The sequence below is a fragment of the Carcharodon carcharias genome, chromosome 9, assembly GCF_017639515.1.
Source record: "Carcharodon carcharias isolate sCarCar2 chromosome 9, sCarCar2.pri, whole genome shotgun sequence".
Classification (NCBI taxonomy): Eukaryota; Metazoa; Chordata; class Chondrichthyes; order Lamniformes; family Lamnidae; genus Carcharodon; species Carcharodon carcharias.
Window position 1 is genome coordinate 45,120,841 of NC_054475.1, and position 18,576 is coordinate 45,139,416.

General features: G+C 39.4%; 1 protein-coding gene across 2 annotated transcripts in view; it reads right to left on the reverse strand.

The window, feature by feature from the left end:
* LOC121282576 (zinc finger protein 76-like) overlaps nucleotides 1-18,576 on the reverse strand; it is a 59,755-nt gene that overhangs the window by 40,282 nt on the left and 897 nt on the right. The gene's annotated exons all lie outside the window — the stretch shown is intronic.

Genomic DNA, 18,576 nt, shown 5'->3' on the forward strand with positions numbered 1-18,576 from the left:
AATAGAAAACAGTCCAGTGAGGAAAACCTTTGCAGAATTTAGCAGACATTACTACTTCCTCTGAAAGAGTAAAAACAGGTCCTAAAACAATGACAGTGTCCTAAATTTCTGTCAATGTTCAAAATTTGCAGATAAAACTAAATTTGGAGGTGGGGGGGAGCGTATAGTTAATATTGAGGAAGACTGCAACAAAATACAAGGAAATATTAATAAACTTGCAGAATAAATGACAAATGAATTTCAACACAGATTGGGTTAGTCTACAGGCCACCTAATATTGAGGAGGAGAAAGAAATATGCAACGTATAGAAATGAGAAACAAACAAAATAATAATCACTGGGGGTCCGGGGGGGGGGGGGGGAGATAGGGGCATGAGGGGGAAATTAGTTCACCTACCCCAAAAATAAATGGCTTGAAGAGGTAGGTAAAGGTGTAAGGAAACGGAGTTCGTTCTGTGTGTACAGGGCTCCTTTCCAAGCCAATATGAAAGCAGCCCAACAAGAAAGAATTCAGTAGTGGATTTGGGATGGGGAATGAATAAGAGAAGTAAAAGTAGGGAACATCTAAGCAATAGTGACCATAATATAACAGTTTAAGATAATAATTGAGAAGGACGTAAGCATGAAAAAGACCAGAGTAACAGATTGGAGAAAAGCTGATTTTCATGGGCTGAGAATAGATCTTGGGAAAATAAAATGGACAATATAAGCAAACAATGATGTATAACAGCAATGGGAAACATTTAAAATGGTGGTCAATAGAGCCCAAGAAAAATATATTACGCCAAAAATTCAAAAACGAACTAAACGCTAATGGGACTCCATGGATGAATAAAGATGTCAGTAAAACTTTGAGGGCAAGTACATGGACTGCAGGGGGCAGTAAAACAAGGGAGAATAGGCAGAGATTAGGAGAGAAATATAACAAAATAAGAAAGGCAGAGGAATTATGAATCCTGGAATGGTTATACACCGGTCATTCGGTCCGCCATGTCCATGTTAGCCTCTGGAAGAGCAGCTCACCCAGTCCCACTTCCATTTTCCCCATAGCCCTGCAATTTTTTTTGCTTCAGTTAATTATCCAATTCTCTTTGAAGGCTCTGACTGAATCTGACTCTGCCACATCCACAGGCAGGCATTCCAAATCCTAACCATTCACTGCATTAAAATATCTTTCCTCAGGTCACCATTGCTTCCTTTACCAATCATCTTAAATCAGTCGCCCCTGGTTCTCAACCCTTCCACCAAAGCGAACAGGTTCTCCCTACCTACACTGTCAAGAACCCCCATGATTTTGGAAATCTCTATCAAATCACCTCTCAACCTTCTCTTCTCTCTTGAAATTAAATTATCAAGGAATATTTAAAAAATAGTAAAATATTCTGCAAGCACAAAAGGAGGAAAATAGAGACAGGAATGGGGTCATTAAGGGGTCAGGATAACATCACAGGCAGTGATAGTGAAATGGAAGAAATATTAAATAATTATTTTGTTTCAATATTTACCAGACAGGTGGATCAAAAGGAAATAATACTGGAAGATTAAATTAGAAATGATATACTCGCATTTAAAACATAACGAGAAGACTAATCAAACTCAAAGTACTTAAAACTCCTGGTTTGGAAGGATCGCACCTGTGCATTTTAAAAGAATGTAGGCAAGATTTAGCATAGGTACTATCATCCATATTGAATAATTCATTAGTGTAGTTCCAGAGGGCTGGTCGATAGTTAATGATATTTATATTCAAGAGGAAGAAAGAGCATGTCCAGGGATCTATAGACCTATCAGTTTAACATTGGTAATAGGAAAAAATAATGGAACTCCAGCTACAGGAGAAAATAGAAATAACATCTTGAGAGCAAAAACATAACAATGAATAGTCAACATGAATTCCAAAGTATTGCTTGACCAACTGCATTCAATTATTTGATGAGGTAACCGAAAGAGTAGACAAGGTTAACGCAGTAACAGCAATATATCTAGGTTTGCAAAGGCCTTCGATAAAGGTCTCACATAACAGACCAATGAATGAGGTCAGAATATGTGGAGTCCTAGGGGGTTACCATTGACCAGAAACTGAATTGAACCAGCCATTTAAATACTCTGGCTATAAGAACAGGACAGAGGTTGGGAATTCTATAGAGTTACTCACCTCCAGACTGCTAAAACCTGCCTACCATCTACAAGGCACAAGTGAGGAGTGTGATAGAATAATCTCCACGTGCCTGGATGAGTGCAGCTCCAACAACACAAGAAGCTCAACACCAAAAAAGACAAAGAGGCTGCTTGATTGGCACCCCATCCACCACCTTAAATATTCACTCCCTCCACCACAGTGGCAGCAGCATGTACCGTCTACCAAATGCACTGCAGCAATTCACCAAGGTTCCTTCAACAGCACTTTCCAAACCCATGGCCTCTAACACCTAGATGGACAAGGGCAGTAGATGCATGGGAACACCATCTCCTGCAAGTTCTTCTCCAAGCCACACACTAGCTTGATTTGGAACTATGTCACTGTTCCTTCACTATATCAAAATCCTGGCACTCTCTTCCTAATAGCACTGTGGGAGCAGTTCAAGAGGCAGCCCACCATCACCCTCTCATGGGTAATTAAGGACGGGCAATAAATGCTGGCCTAGCCAGCAATGCTCACATCCCATGTACAAAAAAGAGGAAGAATTTTCAGAGATTCCAACATTAGATCGCATTTTCATATCTCTACCCTGTCCTTGGAAATCTGCCATCCTTACCTGGTCTAGCCTACATGTGACTCTAGACATACAGCAATGTGGGCACCTCTTAAATGCCCTCTAAACAAGGGCAGTTAGGGATTGGCAATAAATGCTGGCCTAGCCAGTGCACCCATATCCCATGAACGAATGGAAAAAAAAACAAACCAGCTAGCCACAGACATTACTGGTGGAGAACATTCAGATCACTGATTTGTTTTGCAAACTAAACCAAACCCAATTTACAGGAATGTTCCAAAAAAAATCCCCCCCCCCCCCACCACAATGAATTATTTCAAATAACTTTACAAATATGGATTAATAGGCATAAAATGTCAATGAAATTCTATAAGCCACTGGTGCTGAAAAACAATGTACCTACTCACCAAATAGGGACAACATTAAGCTTAAGTATTTCACCCACAGACTTGGAATGCTTGGGCCCTTTTCCAACTGCTATATTTTCTGATAGATGCAGATAAAATCTTATAGCACAGGAACAGGTCATTTAGTCCAGCAGGTCTACATGGTATCTTTCTCCAAATGAGCCAGCTTGTCCAACCCTGCTCCATTCCTCACGCCCCATAACCTTTAATGTTCTCCTTTTTCAGGCAACTACCTCATTCCTGATTTCTTCAACGAGAGCTTGCAGCAGAGTTGCACATTCCAACCAACCTCTGAGTAAAAGATATTTTTTAAAATAGTTTGCAAAATGATATGAATGTCATAAATTAAATAAGTACCTGAAGATTGCACCACAAATCTAATCAACAGTATTGTAGTGGAGCCCAGCTTTCCTGTGGCTTGAGATGGTGACAATTCAATCTCTTACTAAGTTGTCCTGTGCATCTGATGTGACTTCAATTGCAATGGAAAAGAAGAATTTAATTGGGATAAAAGCTTTTCCTGATACCTGCTCCTGTTCCCTAGGACAAACGAGATTTTTCAAGTTACTTCTATGCCTGCAGCATGGTATTCTGTTGGGAACCGCACTAACCATGTCTGTCACTTTGAACACTGTTAAAAAGAATACTAATCAATGCACAAGGCACAGTTTGAATGAATTTTGAAATAAGATGTTCCTCCCGAAAGAGTTTTATTTAAAAAGAAAAGCTGAATATTCAAATAGAATAATTCAAAAGTTCAAAGGCCAGAGAATCAATTGGTTGCTTTCAATACCCTTTGCTCATTTAGCTGAACACCAATCCTCAACAGAACCCAAATTGGGTAAATTGCTGTCTTGTCTGTCTTTCATCCATCCTCGTTCCAAGGGTTAGCCACACGATGAACAATCTTTCTCTGTTCACTTCTATTCTCTGCTGCTATCACTGCCTGTCTCATAGAGGCCAGTTCATGTTCTCATATCATCCATCTATGCTATCTTGGGTCTTCCTTCTACAAGTTTTCCGGGTGGTTTACTTTGCATTACATCTTTTTCCAAATACTCCCCACCTGTTCACATCACATGTCCAAAATATGTGAGCTCCCTTGATCTTACTGCCTCAAACAAGTTCCTCTTAACACCAGCTTCCTCGAGCACCCATGCATTTGTCCACTTGGCCATCCAAGACACTCATAATATCCATCTGAGTCCTTTCATTTCAAATGCTCTTATTCGAGCCTCGTCACTATTCTTGATGGTCCAGCTTTCACAGCCATACACTGTCACCGGCTACATGAGGGCTTTCAGAAGGTGCATTTCTGTTATAATCAAGATGCTATGGCTACTCTCTACTCTTTTAAGTAAGTTTACAACCCCACGACCTTTGTTAAGTTGAGCCTGAGTTCCTTTGCTGGACTCTCCATCATGAGTTGCTACACATGAATAATATTCACCAACAATTTTCCAATAGCATTTTCTTAACATTCAGAAATAAGCCTTTCCTGGAAAAATCACATGGTTTAAATATTTTTTGACTGAATGTATATTGAAAAGATCAGAGTGACAATGAAAAGGTGTTGTTTATTTGAAAATGCAGTAATGCTAAAGTGAATAAGTGGGTAAAAATGTTTTTCCCTATTGCTAATTTTGCCTAATTATGCCTAATGTCACAAAGGTATTTATATTAAGTATCTCTGTCACAGGTTTCTGAACTGAAACACTGATGTCAAGCTCCCGTTAAACTCAATGGTTAAAAGATTATTTCTAAACTTGCATATTTTGGATGAGTAAAATGATCAGATATGTTTTCTATTGCATACAAAATCAAGTTATTTTCTGCCTTCAAAATGTAACAAAAAAAAGAGACAACAAAGGTATTGGAAAAGGGTTGTGTGAAAAGCAGAGCTAAGACAGTACAAAAGCAAAATACTATGGGTGCTACAAATCTGAAGTTAAAAACAGAAAATGCTGCAAACAAAATATTCAGGAGGTCTGGCAGCATCTGTGGAAAGATTAACAGATTTGACTTTCAGGTCTGTGACCTAAGTATTTCCAGCTATTTTCTGGTTTAAGTTCAGCTTTCCAGCATCTGCAGTATTTTGCTTCTGTAATCAAAGCCAAAACTGGGAACTAACTCACTGTAGAGTAGGGGGCAGAACTGGTATGTGGAAGAGCTGAATGGCAAACTTACCAGGCCTGCAGCTAATGTGACCAAGTCCATATTAGTCTTGAAACTTGGCTCAGATGTTGTCCCTGGTTCAATGATACACTCTGTCCTCTGAGCCACAAGGTCTTGGTTCAAGGCCAGCTCCAGAAACTTGAGCACAGGCTGACAGTTCAGTGCAGTACCAAGGGTGTGCTGCATTGTTGGAGATGCTAGCTTTCAGTTGTGATATGAAACCCAGGCTCCCTTTGCTCTCAGTTAGATGTAGAACATCTTATGACACTATTCGAGTAGTATACAATTGAATTTGCTTAACAAAACACTCCCTTCTCTCACACAGGGCAGGTATTTAGCAACTGAATGCATTTATAAATTTCAGCAATCCCTATGAAATTTTTTTAAAACCTGTAAGATTAATCTTTTTGACAATGTCTTAATTGTACTCACTTAAAATTGTAAACAGCGCAAAACAACTCATCTATCTGAATACAAGTTAACATGATCATTCTGAACACAGTATAATGATTTGGACATTTCTTACATTTTGCACAATTCTTAAGCAATCTACAATTTCAATTACATACTTTTTTTTAAAATAAAAGTTTGACTTTTTTTTTGCTCTTCTTCAGAAAATGTTAAATGCATCCCATAAATTGTGTCCATAAATGGCATCATTTCATTGCAATGTTATATCAAAAGTAATGAATGATTCTCTACAACCAAATAAATATTCTTTTAACACTTCATAATGAAAACAGGCACAACAATAAGAGCTGGTAGTTAAAAGATGAGAAATAAAAGTGTTTTATTCTACGACTTTAAATCTACTTCACTCTCCTTTGCATCTTTACATCTGTGATAAAAAAGCCTCACATTTAAGAAGTATTTAGATAAGCACTTGAAATACCATAGCATACAGGGCTACAGGCCAAGTGCTAGAAAATGGGATTAGAATAGATAGGTGCTTGATGGCCAGCATGGACACGATGGACCAAAGGGCCTGTTTCTGTGCTGTACAACTCTATGACTATAACTTTTCTACTTTTAATGTAAATTGATGACTCCATGTTTTACATCAACAGTTTTGAAACACAAACTATCATCAGAAAACATTCAGTACTTGAAGGGCTGCTTCATGGACACATCCAAGCAATTCACTCTCATCAGAACAAACTGTGTGGAACTCATTGGTTTCTCAGAATTCAACATGTCTCAAAGAACTACGACAGAGAAACAGACTGTTTGGACAGTCCACACTGTTTATCCTCCATGTGGCCTTAATTCCATATGCCTGCTCTATTTCCATATCTCTTTAACCATCTATCTAACCTATTCTAAAATGTTAACACGGTCTCTGATGCAATCATCATCTCCCGTGGTGCATTCAAGCCTCACAATCCTCTCAAGAAACTTCTCCTGCTCGCTGTCCTAGTTCTTACATTGTATTTCATATATATGTCCCCTCATTCTAGACCTCTCAATATTAGGAAACAGCCTGTTTCTACATAACCTGCCCTATACTTTCCTAACAAATGCCTATAAAATCACCTTTAATATTTCTGCTACAATGAAAACAGGCCCAATTTTTTAGGTCTTTCTTTATATTTTCTCATACCAGGTAACAGCTGAGTGAATATGCACCTTTTCTATTGTCTCAACATCCTTCCTATAGTGTGGAACCCAAAATAGTACACGGTATTTTCTGCTCTAATTGCTGTTTTAACATGATAAATGTTAATTACTGCCAATCAACTGTCCTGACGCCGAAAATTACAAGTGTGGAGTCTCATTCCTTCAGGCAGTAATTGTTGGAGATTTTAAAAACGTAAAAGTTCAAATGTTTACATTTCTTTTTGGTCTGTCTCCCTCTCAATCCAATCTATCTTTCCCCCTCTTTATCCATCCTTCTGTACCTGATCTGAGACTGAATTCATCCCCTCTAATTTACACTGGCTTCTTAGTCCTTGCACTCTTAATTTCAGAGTCCTTCACTCTGATTAAGGAGATACACAATTGCTTGCCTGATAACCCAGGTCCCAAATGCCCTCTCTCCAGCATCCCCACTGCCTCTTCCAACCAACCCACCACCACCTCTCCCCCACCCCCCACCCTACCCCACCCCAACTACCCCAGCCCACATTATTAGCTCACACTTTCAACAATTTGCCACATCTTTTTTAAGAAAAATCTAAGTGCACAGGGGAATGCCCAACTCAAAGCAGATGTTGTGCTGGTCAATATTTCTCATTTTTCTCTCAATCAACTGCAAACCTCTGAAACACTGGACCTTTCTGCTTTAGGTTAGATGCATTGCAGGAATTCACCAAGGCTCCTTCGATAGCACCTTCCAAAATCACGATCACTACCATCTAGAAGGACAAGCGCAGCAGAAAAATGGGAATACCACCACCTGGAAGCTCCCCTCCAAGTCACTCACCATCCTGACTTGGAAATATATTGCCATTCCTTCACTATCCCGGAGTCAAAATCCTGGAACTCCCTTCCTAACAGCACTGTTACACCACATGGACTGCAGCAGTTCAAGAAGGCAGCTCAACACCACCTTCTCAAGGGCAATAAGGGATGGGCAATAAATGCTAGCTAGCAAGCGAAGCCCCCATCCCATGAATGAATAAAAGAAAGTTGCAATGATCACGTGCTCTTCTTCAGTCAGCTGTATACCAATTAAATGTAGAATAGATCTGTATTTTTACTGGAGGGTTCTTTATAGTTGAAGGTAAATCTCCCAATAGGATAATAATGCACAAAAGCTATATACTACCAATACCCCTAGTGTTAAGGAAAAAAATTCTTGCACTTATGTTATTATTTATGAACACGTGTGGCTATTTGGATGGATTGTTTTTGATGCAACATTTTCCTATAATCCAATTTCCATTGCTTGTGTGCATCTCCTCTGATTCCAGCGTAAGATCCAACATAATCAAGGAAACAATTACTGAATCCTAATTACTAATAGTTGTCTCTCCCTTCCTCTCTTTTCCCAACTGTTTCTACATTACCACCTCCACTACATCACTTTTGCTCCTAGTGTCCAGTTTCAGATTCTTTCATTCATTGTTGTCCTTTTTCACACTTAGCAGTGTTTTCTCTATTCATCCTTTATACCCTTCATTTTTCCAGTCATTATTTTCTTTTTCAATCAGTTATGCTTGGTGCTTTTCAGGCCAATAACTACTATAGGGTGAGGAGACCCAATTTTATTTTTCCCAAATGTTTTGGCATTCATACTAGACTTTTGTAACCAGAATTTCACTGAACTCAACAAAGCATTCTACACCAAAACTAAATGTCCTTGGAAACACACAGAATTAAAACATTTGCATATTGTGGCAATTCTACTTTTGGGCCCAGGGGGTCTGACTGCAATGCAACTGCAAACTAATGAGATTTTGATGTAATAAACGTAAAGTAACGAACATTGAAGAGATATCCATTAGAAAAGGCTCCGGATATGATTATTTTGAGTTTCCAGTCAATGTGAGACTGTGAACAGAACAAATCAGGCACTAAGATGCATCTCTAGTATCAATGAAAGGAGTTAGTCAAAATTTGTATAGATCGCCAGAGCTGACCCTTAAAACATGATGTGAAGTTTGGACTACCTACCTTCAACAGGATACTGATTGCTACAGAGGTGACCTAAAAGAGCAACAATCTGATTTGGGGACTTAGTGCTCTTACTATATTGCATTAATACTGCAATATAACATTGATGTGAAGTAGTTTCACTCTGCATTGATACTACAGTTATAGCGTAAAAGCAAACAGATTCCGATATCAGAACTAAACGTGACCAGAACAAAGTGAACAGGGATATCCTGGAGGAAGGTGTCTCACTCTGCTTCACTCCAGAGTAGGTTTGGGCCTTAATACCTCAATTAAATTTCAGAAGTTGGAAACCACTTCACATCAACACTGAGCTTGTAAGAGGTATCCTGTGGCACCAGAAGCACATGCTTTCAGTCCAGTCAGCCTACCCCATAAGCACCCTACCGTGAACTTACACGTTTTATCTACTACCTTGCCCTTTTTGAAATGTTTAGGCCTGAAGGTTTTAAAAGGCAATTTCTAGTGGATTAATCCTAAAACTAATGGCCTGTAAGAATCAGCATTTTGAGATACATGTAAATTAATACAAACAAGGATTGGTACCGAGCTCCTTCCTCTTACCGCTTGACATGGATGTTCTAACTGAGCAAGTGAGATGGGCAGTGCCATTGTTAATGATGTTTGTTGATGACATTGAACTATGCGGTTGATGAGAACATGACAGAATATCTTGAGAATTGGAGAAAAGTACTGGAAGACAAGGGTATGAAAGTCAGTAGACCCAAAGACACAATTTATAGACTGTCAGTTTGAGACTAAGAAAGGGGATCAGAGTGAAGGTGTAAAGATTATGGATGAAGACTTGGAGAGAGTGAGCAGTCTCAAGTGCCTGGGGTCAGTGGTGGCAGAAAATGGAAGTATGGAAATGGAAATTAAGCAACAGATTAGCTCTGGCTGGAGTAATTGGAAGGGGCGCAGTGAAGTGATATGTGATAGAAAAGTATCGCTGAAACTGAAAGAAAGAATCTTCAAGACACGTGAGACCGGCCTTGTTACATAAGGCAGAGACTCAGGCGACATCAAGAAGAGAGGAACAATGACTGGGTACTAATGAGATTCAGATACTGAGCTTCAGTAAAGCTGTGTGGAGCACAGGAGCCATCAGGGGGTCAGTGAAGATTGTTGGAGCATCGAAGAAAGTAGCCAAGAAGAGACTGAAATCATATGGTCATTTGTTACAGAGAAAAAGGAAATGTGGTGAGGCAAGTGATGGAGATGGGACTACCAGGAAGAAGAGGAGGAAGGCTTAAGATCAAATTGAAAGATATGGCAGTGAAAAACTTAAATGCAGCAGGGTTGGAACAGGAATGGGTGACTGACAAGACGAGATGGAGAAGGATGATCAACTAGCACTGTAGCGACCCCAAGTAAAATGGGAGAAGCCGAAAGAAGATGGATCTAAACTGAGGCTCCATGATAAACACCCATATGGCCATGAAGGTAAAAGATTTGTGGTTTCTCTTCCAGAGAAGGTACTTGTTGGACCATTAGAAGAATATAAATTGAAGACAATATTAACTCAATGAAGTTTGGTGATTTTTCAGTATTATACCATGCTTTTTCACCTATCTTAATTGAGAATACAACTGTCTTATTTTCTTGTCCTGCAAGAGTGGAATACCTCAGGACGAGAACAGCATCCAGGATCTGCCACCTAATTATCTAACATTAAGTGCTTAATCAATTACAGCGCAAATGAAAATGACCAGTTACCTTGCCATTCAACCTGCTGGTATTGGAACATTACCGCACTCTACAGATACTGATAGTCAATCTGGCTCTGAGCTATAAATGGCAACTGGCATTATAATGGTAACAATGCTAAAATTAAAATATGATTTTGAATTAATTACATGGAAAGCAAAAACAGAGGAAAAGTGAGTCGAGGCAGCCAGATTCAAAAGTCTAGAACACAATGTGTGATGCAGAGTGTGGAAGGAGAGCCAAGGAATGTGAAAAAAAATTGAACAGAATATTTTTATCCTCAATTAGTCATATTTAAATGGAAAACATGCTTTTGCACACCTGCTAAAAACTTAGCAAACTGTAATAATGGTTACAAAATAAAATAAAAGTACAACATAAAACTTCAATGGAAAATCATTTACGGAGAAAAGAAAGCTGCAAAATTGAGAGTATAAGAAAATATATATAATTGGAACAGCCCTCTCAAGGTTGTGATTACTTATAAATTGTTGAAATTTTGATGCTTGCTTGTGATCCAAACACTTTTGACTGGTTTAGCTCTGTAATATATTTAGCATTTATTCTTCAGATACTTCATAGAAAGCAATGCTGTACTTAAGTAAAACACATTCTATTCCTTTTCAGTAAGGCTGTTCTTCCAGTGAAGATTACACATTTATTTTCTTGTTGGAAGTCCTGCTGGTGACAAGCAGCCAAAAAAAAACTCTCACAGCGGCTACTAAAAGTAATAATAACCAACAGTGGTAATATGATACAAACTTGTACAAGAAAGCTTGACGATGACAAACCAGAATTCTATATGTATTTCTTTCAAATCATAGCTAGCACATAGTTACAAAAGAATAATCAAAAGGCTAACAGGTTGGAATACAATGAGGAGGAACCAATGCTTTAGTTGTACAAAGCATTGGCCAGACTCCATCTGAAGTACTGTGGTTAGTTCTGGGCATCATACCTCAGGAGGAATATATTGGTCTTAGAGCACACTTGCCAAATTGATACTGGGGTCCATAGGGTGAAATTATGAGGGCTGACTGCATTCACTTGAGTTTAGAAAGCTGATGAGGTGATTTGATTGAGTTGTTTAAAATGTTAAAATGGATGAGAAAAATACAGAGAAACAATTTTCTTATGGGGAATCTAGAACAAGGTGGCACAAACTTAAAATTAGAGCAAGATCATGCATGAGTGTATCAAAAAGCATTTTGGCACACAAAGAGCTACAGAAATGTGGATTCTCTCCCCAAAAACAATATGGATGCTAGGTCATTTCAAATTTTCAAGACTGAGAGAGACAGATTTTTGCTAGGTAAAGTCATCAAGGGAAATGGGCCAAAGGCAGTAAACGGAGGTGAGGTACATAAATGCCATGATCTAATTAAATATCAGAACAGTCTTAAGAGGCTGACAAGCCTATGTCCCATAATGCAATGGTTGTAAAATTAACCCATGGTTTTAGTGACTATATAAACTGCCCAAAATTCACTTTTCTAGTTTAACCTCAGTATTCTTCAAACCCTCTCCCTTGTCCCCTCCACCTTCACCTCCAATAACAAGGGCAAGAAACTCATAAACTTTGCACTAAAATTGATGTAATCTTATCAGCTGCTTATGTCACATTCCTCCTTTCCACTAACCCAAACTTCAGGCCAAACTTCCTCTAAAGCTCCCCTGCCGTTGACCTGAACTCATGTCTTTCTCTAGGTTCTCTCCTATCTCCCCTTGTGCCATTTTCAACCTCATCTTGTCCATGAAACCCACCCTCCTGCTCCCACGACCCTATTTCCAAAAATTGCTGACCACCTTACTTCCCTCCTTGTTCCCATGTTAGCTGACATTGTAAACAGTTCTCTCATTCTCAAAGTCCTGTCCACCTCTCCTTTAAATCTGCCGCAACCATCCCTCCCCTAAAAAAAAAAATCCTTGACCCAGTGTCCATACAAACTCCTATTTCCAATCTTCCTTTCTTCACCCAGGGTCCTTGAATGTATTGTCACCTCACAAATCCATTCGCATCTTTCCTAAACTCCATATTTGAACTATTCCAATTGGATTTCCACCCCTGCCAAAGCACTGAAACAGCTCTTATTAGTCACAAATGACATCCTATGTGGCTGTGACAAAGATAAACTTTCCATCCTCATCCTTCTCAACCTTGGACATGGTTGACCACACTATCCTCCAACTCCTCTCCACCATCGTCCAACCAGATGGGACTGCTCTCACCTGGTTCCATCCTTGTTTATCTAATTGTATTATCACTTACAATGACTTCTCTTCCTGCTCCTAAACCGTTATCTCTGATACCCTCAAAGGGTCAATCCTCGATCCCTTCCCATTTCTCATCTACATGCTGTCTCTCCATGACATTGTCCTAAAGCACAGTGTTAATTTCCACATGTACACTGACAACACCCAGCTCTACTTCACCGCCACTTCCACTGCTGCTACGTTATCTGCCTGTTTATCCAACATCCAGTACTGGATCAGCTGAAATTTCCTTCAACTAAATACTAGTAAGGCTGAAGCCAGTTTTCAGTGCCCACTCCAAACTCCATTCCCTAGCTATCAACTCCATTCCTCTCCCTGTTAACAATTTGCGACTAAACCAGTTTGTTTGCAACTTTGATGTCTTATTTGACCCCAAGATGAGCTTCTGACCACATATTCATGCCATCACTAAGACCGCCTATTTCCATCTCAGTAACATTAACCAGCTTTGCCCATCTCAGTTCATCTGCTTTTGTTACCTCTGGACTTGCCTATTCAAATATAAACTTGAGGACATCCAAATCTACATTTCCCATGTATTATCTGGTATAAAGTCCTGTTCACCCCTCACCATTGTGTTCGCTGACATACATTGACTTCCAGTCAAGCAACATCTTGATTTTAAAATTCTCATCCATGTTTTCAAATCTTTCCATGGCTTCACCCCTCCCTTTCTCTGTAATTTCCTCCAGCCCCACAACCTGCCGTGTTATCGGCACTCATCTAGTTCTGATCTCTCAAGCAACCGATTTTAATCACTCCACCGTTGGGTGGCTAAACCTTCAGTTACCTAGGCCCTAAACTCTGGAATTTCTTCACCTCTCCACCTTGCTTTCCTCCTTCAAGACACTCCTCAAAACCTTCCTCTTTGACCAAGCTTAAGGTCTTATTAGGTCAGATGACCTAAAGTGGCTCAGTGTCATGTTCTGTTTCATAATGCTCCTTTGATGTGTATTGGCACATTTTGTTAAAGGCGCTATGCAAATTTAAATTATGGTTTGCTTGAAGCCTCTCTTGATGTTTCTATTGCAAGCCTGTAGTTGCGAGTTACTGCTCAATAACTACTGAACACTTACCATGGCTCAGAAATTAAAGCCTGGGACTGACTCGCACTTTGCAAGCCTCTTAGATTCTCTGCTCTAATGTTAAAGATTCTTCTTTAAATGCTGTATCGTGGTCCAATTTTTATAAATATGTTTAAGTGGCACGGTAAATGGTTCTAAAAAATTTTGCAAGCTTTTTACTGGCTTTTTACCAGCATTTATTTTACTGATGGAATATACTTGACTTTTTTTTTAAAAAATGGCAACAGCAGGTTTATTTTAGCAATCATGCAGCAACTAAAAAAAACAACACTTGAATTATAAAAACTAACAATCTTCTGGGAAAAAATAAGTCTGCTTACAGCAGTGCCATTTTTGGTACATGCACTTTTGGTGCAGAAAAAATCTGCCAGAGAATCTATTTTTCCAAAAGAAATTATAGTCTAAAAATATTTATAGATAAATGAAAAGGTTAGATGAATACATCAAATAAAAAGAGAATTGCAGAATTTTCACATTTGCCCTTGGATCATTGTTTATATGGGGAATATGGCTTTAGATTAGAAAACTCTTATGAAGTTATTAAGATACATTACCCATCCTTTGTATACTTTAGTTTGAAGCCTTCCTGTTTACTCACTCAAGCATGGAAGTCCCATGCTTCATGACCTCTTCCTTCTCTGTTGGAAGATGAGGCCCATTCCACGGGACATGTGTGACACAAAAACTATCACATTACACAAAAGCAAAGGCAGCAGAGGAGAACCATAGGTGTATCCTTGGCTTCGCTGGAGAGACCTTCACTAGGGTCACACTTAAAAAGACTCCATCTACTGGCAGGGTATATCCAGAAGCTCAATGCCGTTTCTGTGTTGGCATATTTACAATGGACACAATCTTCTCCATATACCAGCTACAAGAGAAGTATTTAGGGACAGGATACACTTTTTAACCTTACTTTTGCAGATCTCACAAAAGCAGTTGACACTCTCAAGATTTTGGGGAGATTGGCTGTCCACCAAAGCCCCTCAGCCTCATCCCCTCATTTCATGACCACATGCACTGTACTGTGCTGATTGACAGCACCACTTCCAACAGTTTCAGGTGAAGAAAGGGTGAAAGGGGCCTGTGCTATAGCCCCCACTCTGGCATCTTCCTCTCCATGCTCCTTACACCTTTCCCATCCTTGCAGATGTGGAAGCTTAACTGCATACTAGGTCAGGCAGCAAGCTCCACATTCTGTCCAGACTGAAAGCAAAGACAAAAATACAGCACACAGCTTGATCAGAGAATTGCATTAACACTGATGATATGGCGCTAATAGCTCCGACAGAAACTCAGCTACAAAATACTCATGGGTTGTCTCTCCCATGTCTGTAACTTGCTCTCCCTTTCTATAAGAACATAAGAACTAGGAGCAGGAGTAGGCAATTCAGCCCCTCGAGCCAGCCCCACCATTCATTACAATCATGGCTGAAGCATCAGGAAAACTATGGTTATGGGGTAGGGTGTCATATCTCTGTCCTTGATCACTCCAAATAACACCCTGCTGGAAGCGGTTAGCTGATTCAGCTATCTGGAGTTCAAAGTAACAATCTGTCTTTTGATACAGAATTCAATATATGCATAGGGAAAGCAGCTACCACCAGTGGCTGAATCATGCAACATGCAATAACATCAAGCTGACTCTTAGGACCAACATGCTGGTTTAGGAAGCCTGTGTTCTCAGCATCTTATATGGCAGTGAAACATGGATGACTTAGAACTATCAAGGAAGGAAGCTCAACAACTTTCATCCTTGCTGTGTGCGGTTCATTCTGGGCATCTCATGGAAGGACAAAATCACGTATGTGGAGTCCTCTCAAAAGCAAATGCCCCAAGTATGTTAACGCTCATCAAGCAGAGGCAACTTCACTGGATTGGGCTTGTTCACAGAATGGAAGAGACGTATATACCCAAGGATTTTCTGTATGGTGAAGTAACCGGAGTCAGACTTATAGGACACCCAAAGCTTCGCTTCAAGGATGCTTGCAAGCATGACATGAAGGCCCTAAACGTTGATTCTCACACCCCTGGAGACAGTAGTCAATGACAGAGGGAAATGGCGTCAACAACTGTGGGCTGGCGTGCGTGACCATGACAATCAGTGGAACATTTGGCAACAAGCGCCAATACCAAAAACAACTCACGATGACACCTGATAACTTCATATGTGACGCTTGTGGCAGAACCTGCCTCTCACGGGTTGGTCTCTTCAGCCATCAGTGTGCACCATATAAAGCTACTCCATTTCCAATAATTTGTTGCATGTCCATCAACCCGCTTGGATGGAAGGATGCTGACATTTACTCACTTGGATAGTGATAAGCATCTTTCTCCATTTACTTATTTCCTCCCTCTATTTGCTCTCCATTTTTCTCTATTCATTAGGGAAAACAACCAGCTCCCAGACATGTGGCACACTAGTTCTGTATTTAGCCACTTAGAAGTGCTTCCCCACGACTTATTAATCCTTTTCCCCTGAAGCCAGTTTCTTGTCACGCCTTCGCAATCTGGTCAAGATTGAAACTTGGTTGTGTTGAAAAGCTGCAAGTGCAAACATGTGCTTCCATGACTTCTCAGCACAAACATATTGTTCATTATTGACTGCTCCACTCTTGATTTATCAGATCTTTGTGTAACCTTACAATAATATCCTGGCAGACCATCAGCAGCAGCTGTCCTCTATTACTAACAATTTACCAGCTATTCTAGTCTTGTGGTATTTACTTGAGCAAAATATACTCAATCTTGCAGTTTACATGTTGACAGTACATTTATCCAAGCTTTCTGAGCATTTATTTTCATTCAAAATATTTTAAGTTGACATTTTACATTTTAGTTTCTAACTCCAGCCCAGCTGCTCATTCAATGCAAAATCTTGATGCCCTGTTTAACATCATGTTTAAGCTTCAAACCCCACATGCAACCCAAAATGAAGACTGCCTTGATCCAAACTGCCTTTCTTTGGACCCAGTGTCACTAAAACTCCCCTTCACACTCCTATCACCTGCAATTTTTATTTCTCTATGCTCCCAGTTAGCTGATTGTGTTGGAGTTGGCATAGAATAGAGCTCAAAGAAATCCAAAGCCCTCTTCCAAGACTAACATCTACTCATCCAATACCATATCCTCATCAACCTCCAATAGTTCTCAGTCCCAATCTACTGATTACAAATCCTACTCATTTACAACCCCCTCCCTCTATAGACCTGCCACACCATTCTTCTGCAAGCTCTTCCACTTTGAGGCACTTAAAGCATTCTTCCCCTGCACTGAATCAGGTACTAAACTCTTCAGATCACTCCAAAACTCCAGAAGTCTCATCATAATCTTCACACACCTCCCACGGCTCTTGTCTGATTTCAGTCCCCACTTGTAAAATGCTATGATAAAATGTACCTTATTGCTGCATTATTAATTTATTTTTAATTTCTTATTACTAGAAAGGGTTTGTAGACAGTATTAATACAGGCCATACCGGGCTAAGATTAATGGGTTTACCTTTCTACTCTAAAATCCTATCTCTTCATTCAAACTTTCACTCACACCTCCTAATTATGCAGCATTTACCTTACACCAATTCAGCAAATGCTCCTGGATATTTCTTTATATTAAAGGCAATATATAAATGCAAGTGGCTATAGATCACAATACAGACTTTGAAGATCAGATGAGGTCTTTTAAAAATCTGCATCTTTTTATCCGCCTCTCGATGTCAAACAAAAGTTAAAACATGAAACACATCACAAATAAAAAGGAGTGCTTTTCAAAAAATTCTCGGAGCACTGTAATCAGAATAATGTAATTGGCCTGCGCTAATCTGACATATTGGTCTCTGGTGAACCAAAGAAATATCTAGCATAAAAAGGACTGATAATGCCACGGTTTGCTCTGACTTGCTAAGTACATGAAGGTAGTACTTCTTTGCCGATTTAAACATACATTTAGTTTTGTATATTTTCCTAAATCTCAGCTAATGGTGTTTTTGATCAGACTGAATCATTCCTCTCCCCCACTCAACAGATAATATAATTGATCTGAAGTTGCGTTTTTGATATTTAGTTTTTGCAGCTGATGTTTGTACTTACACCCCTGACTGGTATCCCCAATTTCGACCAACTGCGGAACCAAAGGCCAAGTGTAACAACTACCTTGCCAAGTCTCAATTATTGGGACTGGCATTTAATTTGTTTTAGAGAAATGACTTATTTAGATACTATTTACATTTAAAACAGTCTCATTGGTAAATATGATTTGTAACCTGCATCACTTAGTGATTAGAAATTTGACTCTAATAATTCCCAAATGTTACAACCACTAGATAATCAGCAACAAGACACATATGTTAAACTGCGCTGTCAGAACTACAGAATGAAAAATGATTTTATTTATATTATATATAAATTTACTTTCAATTAGTTCAGATCAACAACACTTTATGAACATTACTGCAAATAAACCTTTACTGTACAGGCACAGCAATATTCATTTGACTTTTTTCAGATGACATTTTTGAATTCTAGCTTCTTACAGCAGGCCACAAAACTTAAGTCTTAGTGAGGTACCAAAAGATTAAAGCATTTGGGGAGGGGGGGCGGA